Source organism: Gossypium arboreum, chromosome 9 (assembly GCF_025698485.1).
Source record: "Gossypium arboreum isolate Shixiya-1 chromosome 9, ASM2569848v2, whole genome shotgun sequence".
Classification (NCBI taxonomy): domain Eukaryota; kingdom Viridiplantae; phylum Streptophyta; class Magnoliopsida; order Malvales; family Malvaceae; genus Gossypium; species Gossypium arboreum.
The window spans coordinates 66,656,611-66,669,600 of record NC_069078.1 but is presented as its reverse complement, the minus strand read 5'-3'; the positions used below and the strand labels follow the sequence as shown (position 1 = coordinate 66,669,600).

The window sequence follows — 12,990 nt, the reverse complement described above, 5'->3', positions numbered from 1 at the left end:
ATTTACAACAATAGAATTCATAGCTCTGATATGAATAAATGATATCCTTCCATTGGCATTAAAAGGTAAATGAAAAGTAAACATGGTCATTGGTCGTTCGTCTTTAAAATGAACGACTTGATTAGTATTTAATAGTAATTGACTTTTCAGGAACAAAGACGTAATGATTACCATAAGATAAAATAGTATCATATTGGGATAACAAATTTATCCCAAAAAGATTAAGGATATCCTATGACGGTAACACACTTCTGACTAGGTCATTGGATGAACACTGATCGAGTTGCTTTCATAATGGTATGTTATTAGGGAGAGCTCAGTCATGATGTTGTAGTGGACTAAATTCATGACTAAATGAGTTTATAATTAATAGGTGAAAAGATGGAACTTATTTATAAATCATTTGAGACCTAATTGCATATGTCCAATAGGTCCCTTTGCTAACTTGTTGAAACCAAAAGTGAATTGCATGTTGAATCAAATGAACAAAAATGGATAGAAATTGTAAAGTTAGAGAAACGAGAATCATTTGGAAATGAATATGATTTTCTCTAAATGGAAATGACTTGAAAATTAATTTATGGTTTTTGAATTATTAATTAATTAATTAATTGAAGTTCAAAAATAGAAATAAATTGGTCATAGTGAATCCCTTGAATGTAGAAATATTAAATATATTCTCTCATAGTTTTTTTACGGTAAGGTCATCATGATTTTAAAGGAATTAGAATTGGGTTGAGAAATATTCAATTAGGAAATTAATTTATTAATTTATGATGTTTATTTTGAGAAATAGAAAAATAAGTATTGGGTTAGATTGAATTATAAAGTCCTGAGTTAAAAGTCTAAGAAGTACTTATAATTGGACCTGATACGAGAGAAGCCCAAAAGCCTCACATGTTGTTACTAGGGACGACAAACCCTAGTATAATTAACTAGGATTGCCGACCCTTGATCCTAGTTAGACTAGGAGTTAGTTTTTCTATGAAATAGACTTCTACAAATTCAACAAGGGTTTCACTTCTTCTCTCTATAAATAGATAGCACTAGTAGGGTTAAATGGACAATAAGTTTTACTCAACTTTGAGATATTGTTATTCTACTTGAAAATAGTGAGAATTTGTTTTCTATATATAAATTATATTTTTTGGAATAACAATTCTACCAGTTACTATTAAAGAAAGATTTGTTTTCCCACTGAAAGTAAAGTAAATAATTTATGGTTGTGTTTGATTTGAATTCGTTCGAGCCCACACTCAAAGCAATTCATGGTACAAGAATAGCGGAGAAGGTCGTTTAGTTGAAAGCCAAGAATGACAAGGATCCGTTGAGCCGAAAACATAGGTGCAATTTAGGTAAAGGTTTTATTGCTATAAATATTACAAACTAGCTTGGTTTTTAAAAAAAAATTCGTTTTGCAAGAAAATCGTTTTCAAACCAAATTTTTTCTAACATAAGGACCCTAAAATAGTCGAGTATTAGCTTGAGCATCGTCAAAGGATTCTTACACAATTTTAGTACACTCCAGCTCATAAATTAGATTTTGCAGTATCTTTGTTGTCCGAGGAGGCTTATATTTGGTGGGATACTGTAATCTCATCTATCCCCAATGAACAAGTGACTTGTTCATTTTAAGATTGAGCAAATTGGTCTCTCTAAAAAAACCAAAGCAATTTAATCTCTATCAATTTTAAAACTGAGCAACTAAGGAAAATTAATCGTAACGTTAATGTTTTTCATCAACTGTATATGATTTCTATTAGTATAACAATAAATTTAGCCCTTAAAGCTTACACACTCTGTCAATTTGGTCCTAATTTAATAAATTTATCCCGCTATGTGTGTAAGTGTGCAAATGTTAAAGGTTGAATTTATTGAACTTTTTAGAAGTAAGGCCAAAATGACAAAATATATAAATATTTAAGGCAAGTTTTTATTATACCAAATAATTTTATGTATAATTGATAAAACATTAATGTCATGATTAATTGTCTTTAGTTGCTCACATTTAAAATTGACATGGATTAAATTACTCCAATTTTTTTTGGAATGGATTAATTTGCTTAATTTCAAAATTGAGAGTGATTGGAGAGTTGTTTTTACCTAAAATTTACTTAGAAATAATTTCATTGTTTAGTACAAACGATCCCATGTCAATCCAATCACCCTCTTTTGAGATTTATACTTGCATTGTATGTGGATCCAATCGAGATAATAAATTCTTTTAGGTAGTATTTGAAAATTTGATTTGGATTCCAAAAAGCTAAATTTGAAATATATGATTTTCAATTTTAGAATATTTCAATTTTAAATTAATTCTAATTAAATAATTCAATTTTAAATTTAGATTTCAACTAGCTTTAATCTTTTCCTAAAAAAGGTTAGCTTTAAGCTTTAAAAATTTAAGAAATAAATAATAAAGTAATTATAACTTTTAAGTAAAGAAAACCAATGACAATCATAATAAACTTAAGTAGTTTTAAGGTCTAGCAAATTGAGTAATTTAGATGATTCATGTGTAACCTGGATGTAAATTTATCACCTTTTTCGATTTGGTAATTGAACGATAAAACTTAGCAGCGAAAGACAAAAAGGAGACAAAGCTAGTGCTCTGTCGATGTTGCAGTGCCTGTTTGAGAATGCTCCTCGTAGGAGATAAAAGAAAAATACTATTTGGTAAAAGAATTTAACCAATAAAGGAGAGGTACAAAGAATCTAAGGTCCCACCTTATTTTCAGACCAGTCCGGGCCAATTTAAATGCTTGTTTTACTGTTAAAATTAAACATATTTGGACTGACATCAAATGGTTTTAAAATTGAAAAAATATTTATTCAAACTCAGCTTAAGTCGGGCCGAGCCGATATCTGACTATTAGAGAGCTCTAGCTAAGACCAGTCTGAGTTAAAAAATAAAACTTCGGTTATTTTAGATTTTTATCTTTTGTATCCTTTTAAAATTTATGTCCTTTTTTATAAATTCTCTGTTACAAAAATGAATTTTAAAATTCGAAGTACAAATCCAGATTTATTTTCTCTCAAATATTGGCTTCCAGTTTTTCTTTTTAAGTTCCTCCAAATGCATAGAGTAAATTTGGCAAACAACTTGTACGGATTTTAAAATTAAAAAATATTTAAATTAAAACATACGCTAAAACTAACAATTATTATCTCATAACAAAATAACAGAATCTAATTTTTTTTATGGATTACAGCCAACGATATTAGACATGAACACAATCATTTAATATAAAATCTTTAGACTGAGAACTGTAGGGCTTTACCCCGAAGGGAACCCTTCCAGAAATTCTCGAAGGCCAAGGCTGAACCCAGGCCTAAGAGGGGGTTTGGAAATAGTTTTCAACCAGCAATAGACGCGCCTCGGTTAGAACCTCACTAGCTGCGTCATTGCCCCAAGCGCAAAGATGCCTTAACAATCTGTTTTGCCCAACCTTTATAAGCGAGGCAAGGGGTCGTTACCTATTTCAGTAGCGATGTGGGATAGCACGCACAATTAGATAGCTCCTATACAAATGCCAGTAAGTCTCGGTTCCCCTAACGACAAAATCACGTATATTCCCCACAGTAGAATGATCGATTTTTAATTTCAGCGATGACAAAATCACGTATATTCCCAACAGTAGAATGATCGATTTTTAATTTCAGCGATGAAGATTCTATTCATAATGGTTTCAATAATGATAAAAAAAAATAGAAAAAAGGAAGGAACTACATGTTCTTACATACTTTTGCGATTCAAAATAAATTCATATCCTAAATCCAGAATGCCATTTACCCTCATTAAAGGAGGCAGAGAACTAACAGTCATCAATTTATTTAGTGATATGAATACGAAATATTTAAGAAGCATGAAAATGTCGAGCTAATGTATTTGAGTTGTAAATACATATTGGTTGAATCGATCACCAGTTCTGCTTTTATGATGCTTTGATATTGGCTCGTTCATGTGGTTTCAGGTTGAATTCATAAGCTGTTGAATAGACTAACCTGTTTGAAAATAACTCGAAGACTGTCAAAATTCGGGTATATATATGCTCAAAACGCAATAGGCTGACCTTCTTATGGAGTTTAGGGAAGAAATAGGACAATGAACAAAATTGGTAAGGAGCTGTATAGCTTTCGCAGAGATTTAATTGGTCCATATCAGACAACCCAAAAACCTGGTGCAGCATTTATTCAGTGGGGATTTGAGCATGCAATTACACGCGAACCTTCAAAAATTGTAAAACCATTCAGACTTTAAATCAACTTTTGACTAGACAGAAAATACAAACCATAAACTTTAAACTTAAAAATTGGTTAGGGGCCGCGCGAACGCAGGCCCCCGCTGCCACAAATTATGACGTAGGCTCTCCCAACTTGGGGAGACCTTAGGGGAGCACCCCTCCCGAGTGCAATGGAGGTCACTACCCTAGGCCATGGATCTTGATGATCATCCATTGACCCCGTCCAGGTAAGTATGTTGTAACGTAGGAGCTTGCCTTTTATTTATATGTCTAGTGCTTTGCTCCACTGCTATCATCTAGCGATGTGGGAACTATCATCTCAGCAGTCAACACACCTCATTTGAAGGCATCTCTACTCGCATTCTTCTTTTCTTTCTTTCTTTTTTTCTATTTTTAAAGGTAAAAAAAATAGTTATCATAATATACATCTTAATTTTAGTAGATGTTAATATGTAAATTTGCTACTATATTTTAGGTTAAAATTAAATTTTGTCATTAAACTCTATCTTGATGATATTTATCATTACACTTTTGAGTTGAAAATAAATTTACTATTATATTTTAATTTATCTTAAATTTTGTCACTTCACTTTTATTTGATTGAACTTTATCACTAAAATTTGATTTTTATTGAATTTTACTATGCAATTTCAATTTAATATATTTAGAAGACAAATTTAATAGAAATTAAATATTTTAATTTAATACTTAAAATTAGTAAATTAATATAATATCAACAATTAATAAAAACAATTATTTATAAAAAAAGTAAACTTAATCTTTTTCAAGTATTTATTTTATTAAATAACTATATGATAATTTACTAATTTTTAATATCTTATAAATTATTTTTAAATATGAAAAAATATTTGAAATAATATTTTTCTATTAGTGAAATTTAATTAAAAATCAAATTTAGTAAAATTTCAAGTTTTGTTGTATTTTTTTTTTTTTTGCTAGACTAGTAGTAAAATTGAATCACATAAAACTTGTGTGGCAAATTTAATTATATTTTCAAAGTTTAATGACAAATATTGATAAAAATAAAGTATAGAGGCAAATTTCAATATTCATCAATAGGATGATAGTAAATTTACATTTGAACTTTAGATGTGGATAAAAAAAACATGTACAAGTATATTTTATAAAAGTATATAATAAAGTTTGAGTTAAAATGATAAAATTAAATATTTAAAATTGATTGTGTTTTAGATTCAAAATTCTGGTAGAAGTAAACAGGCAGTAGTTAATAGTAATATGAATTCGATATATTTAATAAGAACAAAACATGAGATAGTATATATAAACAAAATGTTGGCTAAAGGGATTTGTGTTTAAGTAAGCATTTGAGCACTGGATAAGGTCCAATTACCAACCTCATAAAGTGAATCATTGATGGTAAGTTGAACGCTCATAATTTGAATAAGAGTAATGGTGAACTTAATATTGGAATAAAATGTTAATACGACTTCACATTTATGGTTAGATGAGATTAGTACAATTATCTTTGTGTATTAACTGAGTTTTTTCAGATCACGCACGTATGTTAAGGATTTTTTTTCAAAAATTTAGACTTCAACTAGGGAACATTGCAGCAGTACTTGAGGTTTTAAGGTTGTAATTCAGTTATTTGATTTTCTTTGACGTTAGGATTATGGCATGTGCATAAAGTCTTGGATATGTATTTGTAAAATTTAAATTTGATTTATGTTTCAAATTTCTTTCTGTATTATTAATCAAACTTTGTTTTGTTATTTAGATTAAATATGTTTGTGATGTGTGTTTTTAACTTGAAAGAAAAATTTAAATTTGTTTTATAATGTAGTGAAACTTATGAAAATGATATGAGTGTAATATTTTGATTTTCATCAATATCGAAAATTCAGTTGTGAGATTGAATTTATAAAATTGAACCTTCTCAAATTTTAATTGATGCAGTTATGAAACAAGTATGAAACTAAAATTAAGAATATTAGTAATTAATTAATAAAGTATTAAAATAGTACAGGGACTAGGTTGGAAGTTTATTATTTAAATGGTACAAGAACCCAATTGTAAGGTAACTAAATATGTCCCTAAAGAAATGTTTAACCATTGATTAGGGTGCAATTTGACCGTTGATAAATTTTGAATGGCAAATGAATTCAATAAAAGTCACAATGGTAACACTCCAAAATATCTGATGTAATAATACATATCTCCTCGGCGATTGACTGAGAAGGTTGGTAAAAGAGAGTGCGATTGACTGAGACGGTTGGTAAAAGAGAGTTTTTACCTTTTTCTTCTTTTCCTTTTTTTTCAATCAGCTTATGGTACTTTTAAAGTAGAGTTATTCACGAATTAAATTATTTGCTGAGCCTAAAGACTCGCCTGAAATTTGAGAAGGTTTGAGTAAAGATATTAGATTCAATAAATGAGATTAGGCAAAAAAATTAGGCTCGTTTAAAATATAGGTCTGGCTCGAACTTGAACATTCAAAGTTTGACTCGGCCCGTTTTTAAGTCTATAACACTTTATATTATTTTATTTTTATATATATTATGTAATTAGAACACATTAAAAAAATAAATCTATACTAAATATATAATACTAATCTAATGTAAATATTAAAATAATGTTAAAATGAATATACAAAAAGTTTCAAAATTAAAAATAATATGGCGGGACTAAAATGAGCTTGGGTTAATTTCTTGTAAATATGGATGAGTTTGGGTAAAATTTTAAGCCCATATTTTGAGTCAGGCTTAGGCAAGCATAAATTATGTTAATTCCAACCCAAACCCGACCCGACTCAACCCATGAACACCTCTACTTGAGAGAAGAAGAAGTTTAAGTTCGACCATTTTTGCCTGCAAAATTCAATGAGGTAAGGAAGTTTATCCTTGTCATGAATTCTTTGTATAATGAATTTGGTGTACTTAATTCAATGGTTAATTTTCATGATAGTGGAAATTTAATTAAGTTGTCATTGATGAAGTACATGGAAAACTCAAGCTAGAATCTATGAATTAATTGGTTGTATAGTTACATGAGCAAGAAACTAGTTAGTATTGAAGTGAGTAGAATGGGTACAAGGTTTAATTCTATGATTATTAAAAGAAAATAATTGTTGAAATATTAGGGACCTATTTGTAAGAGCTGAGAACCTTGAAGATATTTTATATATAATGGGAGTATAAGGTTTCTAAAGAACAAATATGAAGTCGAATTCAAATTCAATCAGGTGAATTTTAAGATACGAGCATTTAGGATATTATGGTTAAAAAGGGGACTTATTTGTAAAGAATGTAAAATATGTTTGGTTATTTGGTTGTTTGGAACATCAAACGCGAAAGGAATGGAAAAGGTGAACATCGGATAGATATTACAATTTGTACACTATAATTCATTTTCAATTATTCGTTACGTTATCTAGCTAGTTGATATAACCGAATTTGAAATAAATGTTGAGATAACCATATCTTTCTTTAAAACTTGAAATGACAAAGTTGATATGGTATTGTTCCATTGATACTGTTACGTTAGTCGATTTATAAATACTAGAATTTTGATAGTTAATTGTGATGACATGTAAGATGATGCTAGAGTTGATATAATCAAATATTTGTATACCGAAATTTAATGTTATATCTTTTATATTTGTTACCATAGTGCCTTAAGACATTATGATTAAAAATTACCATTTCATATATTTTTGAGTTTACAACTTGAGACATGTTGAACAAGTTTTGAGACAAGAATCTTTTTATTTTGAAATATTCAAAAATTGAAACATAAATAGAAATTAGGTAAGGCTTATCTCGAGATAAAATCTCATTGTCTTGAGATACATTTTTGAATTTTGGTATTAGAATTTAGATTTGAATTGAAACTTCGTGAAATCTCGAGATTTGAAAAAAGGAAAAAGATATTTGACACTTATAACACATTATATGGATACAAATGATGTTTAGTTTGATTTGAACAATACTATAAGTTCAATTTGTGAAAATACATTGAGTTAATTTGAGTTGCTTTAGCAACGTAAGGTGACATCATACATTCCAACGATTAAATCGAATATGAGTTGTTTCAATAGATGTGTTTAGTTATTGTTTTAAGTACTTTTAGACGAAATTTTAACTTCAAGGGCTTAGATTTCGATATCCTTATTATAGGTATTGAAATAGAGCAAGTTAGTAGTTAAAAAGCTACAGTAATTAAGCCAGGTATCATACATAAGTCTAGGTATTAGAATACGGGGTCCTTAGCAACCCTACTGTCATATTTTGTGAGTTTTGACCTGCTTAAAGCTCATTTTTTACCTCAAACACTTCTAATCTCGTATGAAATGATTCTAAATGGATTTAAGATGTTTCTAAAACCCTCAAATGGTTTCAAACTAATATTTTATGATTTTATAAAAATGGTTTTAACGTTTGAAATTTTAAATAACACTAAATTATCTCTTTAGTATGTACTTGGGTAATATCTCTCATTCATATTGTATGTAGAAACATTGTTACACTCCCCTACACCTCCTTCTTTTTTATGCTTTTTATTTTGTTTTTCGCAAGGATAATCCCAAGTTTTCTCCCCATCCCCTTAAGCTTTTGGCCGCCAGAATGGTGGAGATAATCCCAACTACCTCATGCTCTTTCCATGGTTTTCTCTTAAAGCTTGTCTCCTTTTCTCCGCCCGGCTGTCTCTTCAGCCTGTGTTTCCTTTTACTTCAACAAGGTTGTTGCTTTCAATGTTGGTGACTTCCGACGATGCCCACGGTAGCGACAGTGCCCATTCTCCAGGTCCTTGCTCCGTGGTGGATCTGCTAGTTGAGAGAACGGTTGCTCCAATTGTTCAGGCTTTTTCAGCCACGCCTCCTCTCTCCCTTGCCGTTAGTTGCAGCGACAACAGCAGTAGATGGTTTAGTTGGCTGGAGTTCGGCCCATTTGTTGGGCTAGGGTTGGTCCTAGTATCTTTGATGTTAATGCATTATCTCTTTGGGCTTTGGGTCTATTTGTTTATACTCAAATGTGAAGGTTCATCAAAATATTCTTTAAAAAACAAAAAACTGGCACAAGCATAATAGATGAATGAATGACAAAACTTCTTAGTAATTGGGTAACTAATTAAACTTCTTGGTGAACATAATACATGAGGTGAAAAGTTATTTATTTCTTTTCTCGACTGTCTTCTCTAACCGATGTTGGAATTAAGAAACATCTACTCAGCAGGCTCTTGTGAAGCCATTCTAATCACACATTCTCTTCTGTTTTCTATAATCGTAAAAGTAAACAAGCACTAGTTAATCGATATAGAACTCTTGATTTTAATAGTAATATGAATTTGATATTTTAATAAGAACAAAAGTACTTTGATAAACATATAATATATATTTTCTCCAGTTAATTATGATATCTCTGGTATGTTCTGCAACATCAATGTTTGATTAAAAGAAACTTGAATTCACCGAAGCAACCCATATACTAGTTCAGCTTCGGATGATATACAATTATTTTTGGATTAAAATGTTATGCAAATGCATGTGGTTGAATCCATTACCAGTTCTATATTATGATGGCTTTGATTAATAGAAATAGGTTGAAATGGCTAGTTTAAATCCTTCAATTCTTTCAGCAGTTAAGGAAATCCCATTCATTTAGTTTAACTCCTCCACATTAACTTTCAACTTTAACATTGGGTAAGGGCCCCGCGAACGCAGGCCCCCACTACAACAAATTATGACGCAGGCTCTCCTACTTGAGAAGACCTTAGGAAAACACCCCTCCCAAGTGCAATGAAGGTCACTACCCTAGGCTATGGATCCTCCTGATCATCCATCGACCCCGTCCAGGTAAGTATGTTAGAAAGAATGAGCTTGCCTCTAATTTGTAGCTCCAGCGCCTTACTCAATTGTCATCGCTTTGCCGTGTTGGAATTAAACAAAGTTATAAAAATGAGGTTCATGTCAAGCAGTCTGCAGGCCCTCTTAAGAAGTCTTATCTAAGCACATTCTTTTCTGTTTTTTACTATAAGGCTTATCTAAGCACATTCTTTTTCTGTTTTTTACTATAGTTTCACTTTCTTAAAGCTGAAAGAGCACTAGGTAATCGCTATGGACTTAATCTAAACAGTTATATGAATTTGATATATTTAATAAGCACGAAAATATTCAGCTGATTGATTCGAGTTTTAGATGCATATGGTCGAATCGATCACCAGTTCTGTATTTAGGATGCTTTGATATTGAATAGAAACATGTGGTTGCAATGGCTCTTTTCATTATCAGAGAGAGGTGTTTTAACAGTGCATTGCAGGAAAAATTCATGAGCTTCTGTTTGAAAATAGCTGAAACAAGACCTGTCAGATTCGAGTATATGTTTGACATGACCATGCTGAAAACGCAATAGGAATCTGTCATGGTTACGGAGGTTTAAGAAGACAAAGAAGGATCTTAAAACAGTAGACATGATTGGGAAGGAGCAATTAACCTTTTGGAAAGGTTTAATGGTCTATCAGACAATCCAAACACTTCCATCAACTGCGACATTAGTGTCATTAATGGCCTTTATCCAGTTTTGCCTTAAATGCTTGTGTTAAACAGACCCTTGCATATATGTACATATGTATATACACATTTGATCCTGGAGAGTTGACTAAGGATCAGATGACATCAAGATCTGATCAAAACTTTAAATGCACGTGTTAAGGAAATATAAGTTCAGACTTTTTACACCCCAAACCTGTTTTCAATATTCACAACGCAAGTGCCTGTGACAATAGTGAATCTCTTACAAATCATTCACATTTGAGAGTTAATTTGCAAAACCCAGACCATATTGGTGAATATATACGATCTACTTTTAAACATCGTAAATACAGACTCTATAATAGACCATTGCCTAAGATAACAATATTATACTGAAAAAGACAAGAAAATTATTGAACATATTTACTCCATTAAAGCTTTAGACCTAGTAATTGGGAAGGGGCCGCGCGAACGCTGGCCCCCGCTGCCACAAATTATGACGTAGGCTCTCCCAACTTGGGGAGACCTTAGGGGAGCACCCCTCCTAAGTGCAATGGAGGTCACTACCCTAGACCATGGATCTTCCTGATCACCCATAGACCCCGTCCAGGTAAGTATGTTGTAATGTAGGAGCTTGCCTTTTATTTATATACCTAGCGCTTTGCTATATTGCCATCATCTAGCGATGTGGGATCTGAGGTACACTCAGCAGGTCTCTTCACAATGCATATAAGGATGTTATGCTTTTTGCTGTCATTGTTTTCCTCTTTAAAAGGTAAAAAAGAACTGTGATTAAGCTACACTAATACAACATATTTAATAAGCACGAAAATAATATAAGTAATGTATATTATGTTTAAGCATGAGATGTTCAATACACATATTGCATTCATGTTAACAATTTTGACAAATTTAATCATTGTTGTTTTAGATTAAAGTGTTGTTGAACCAATGAATTTGAATTGTAGTGGCATACAGTTGAATCAATTACCAGTTGTCTTATTTTTTTATATGGACAATAACATCTTGAAAATAAAGACTAACATGTTGAAAATAAACATGATTGCAACAGGAACCTGCCATCGTTATGGAGGTGAAGGATGGAAAAGAAGGATCTCGAAACGATAGACGTGATTGGGAAGGAGCAGTTAAAAAGCTTCTTTGAGGGGTTTTGGTCTATATCAGACAATCCAAGCACGACTTTTCCATCGACTGCAACATTTATTAAGTGGTGGTCAACAATGGCCTTTTGTAGTGTAGCTTTAGTTGGTACACTTTGTCCCTACTTCTGTCCTGGTAATATATTAGGTGCAAGTGCTAAACACTGATATTTAAGACTGGGAACATTTGTGGATCTTTACGGCTTTTACTGCAAACTCATGCAGTTCCGGTACATTTGGGATATCCTTTCCCCAACCCAGACCAAATTACATTATGGATGACTGGCAGAACAACTAATACAGAAAGGAGTTGATTAATAAAAACTTCCCTTAAAAAATTGGTTAGGGGCCGCGCGAACGCAGGCCCCCGCTTCACAAATCATGACGTAGGCTCTCCCAACTTGGGGAGACCTTAAGGCAGCACCCCTCCTAAGTGCAATGGAGGTCACTACCCTAGGCCATGGATCTTCAGGATCATCCATTGACCCCGTCCAGGTAAGTATGTTGTAAAGTAGCAGCTTGCCTTTTATTTATACTCCAGCGTTTTGCTCCACTGCCTTCATCCAGCGATGTGGGAGTTATCATCTCAACTGACGACAGCCCTCCTTTTAAGGCATCTCTAATCACAAAGATTTGGTTTTTCTGTTATTATTTTCGACTTTTAAAAGGTAAAAAATAACTGGTTAACACAGTAGATATATAATAAGCATATTTAATAAAAATTATTTAAGAAAATATAAAGTTTTAATTGAAATTATTAAAATCCATTGTATCTAATGTTCAAGTCTCTTTATAAATTTTAATATAATAGAGGTATTAATACAATATATTTAATTAACACGAAAGTAACTCACTAAGTAAGGTAGTAAATACCCTATAAAATGTTTAAACATAATATGCTCTATACACATTGCATTTATTTCTGTAATACCACACATATTGCATTTAAGTTTATAATTATAACACATTAAATCATTTATTTTATATTTATATTTAGGCCTCTGTAACATTGTTTTTGACACCAATTTTTAGGTAGAAAAATGTTGTATATTTTCACCTAAGAACACTATATTAGACA

The 12,990-nt window shown here is 31.4% G+C and overlaps 5 non-coding genes across 5 annotated transcripts; all 5 read right to left on the bottom strand.

Annotated features, from left to right (window-relative positions):
- Positions 1-3,273: 3,273 nt before the first annotated feature.
- On the bottom strand, positions 3,274-3,424 carry LOC128281346 (U4 spliceosomal RNA). Its single transcript, XR_008271554.1, has one exon. It is a non-coding gene; the product is annotated as a U4 spliceosomal RNA (small nuclear RNA).
- Positions 3,425-4,318: 894 nt separating this feature from the next.
- LOC128281283 (U1 spliceosomal RNA) lies at positions 4,319-4,479 on the bottom strand. The gene has a single exon (XR_008271496.1). It is a non-coding gene; the product is annotated as a U1 spliceosomal RNA (small nuclear RNA).
- A 5,446-nt stretch (positions 4,480-9,925) lies between these two features.
- Positions 9,926-10,085, bottom strand: LOC128281327 (U1 spliceosomal RNA). The gene has a single exon (XR_008271539.1). It is a non-coding gene; the product is annotated as a U1 spliceosomal RNA (small nuclear RNA).
- A 1,123-nt stretch (positions 10,086-11,208) lies between these two features.
- On the bottom strand, positions 11,209-11,370 carry LOC128281294 (U1 spliceosomal RNA). Its single transcript, XR_008271507.1, has one exon. It is a non-coding gene; the product is annotated as a U1 spliceosomal RNA (small nuclear RNA).
- Positions 11,371-12,255: 885 nt separating this feature from the next.
- LOC128281316 (U1 spliceosomal RNA) lies at positions 12,256-12,415 on the bottom strand. Its single transcript, XR_008271528.1, has one exon. It is a non-coding gene; the product is annotated as a U1 spliceosomal RNA (small nuclear RNA).
- Between the last annotated feature and the right edge of the window lie 575 nt (positions 12,416-12,990).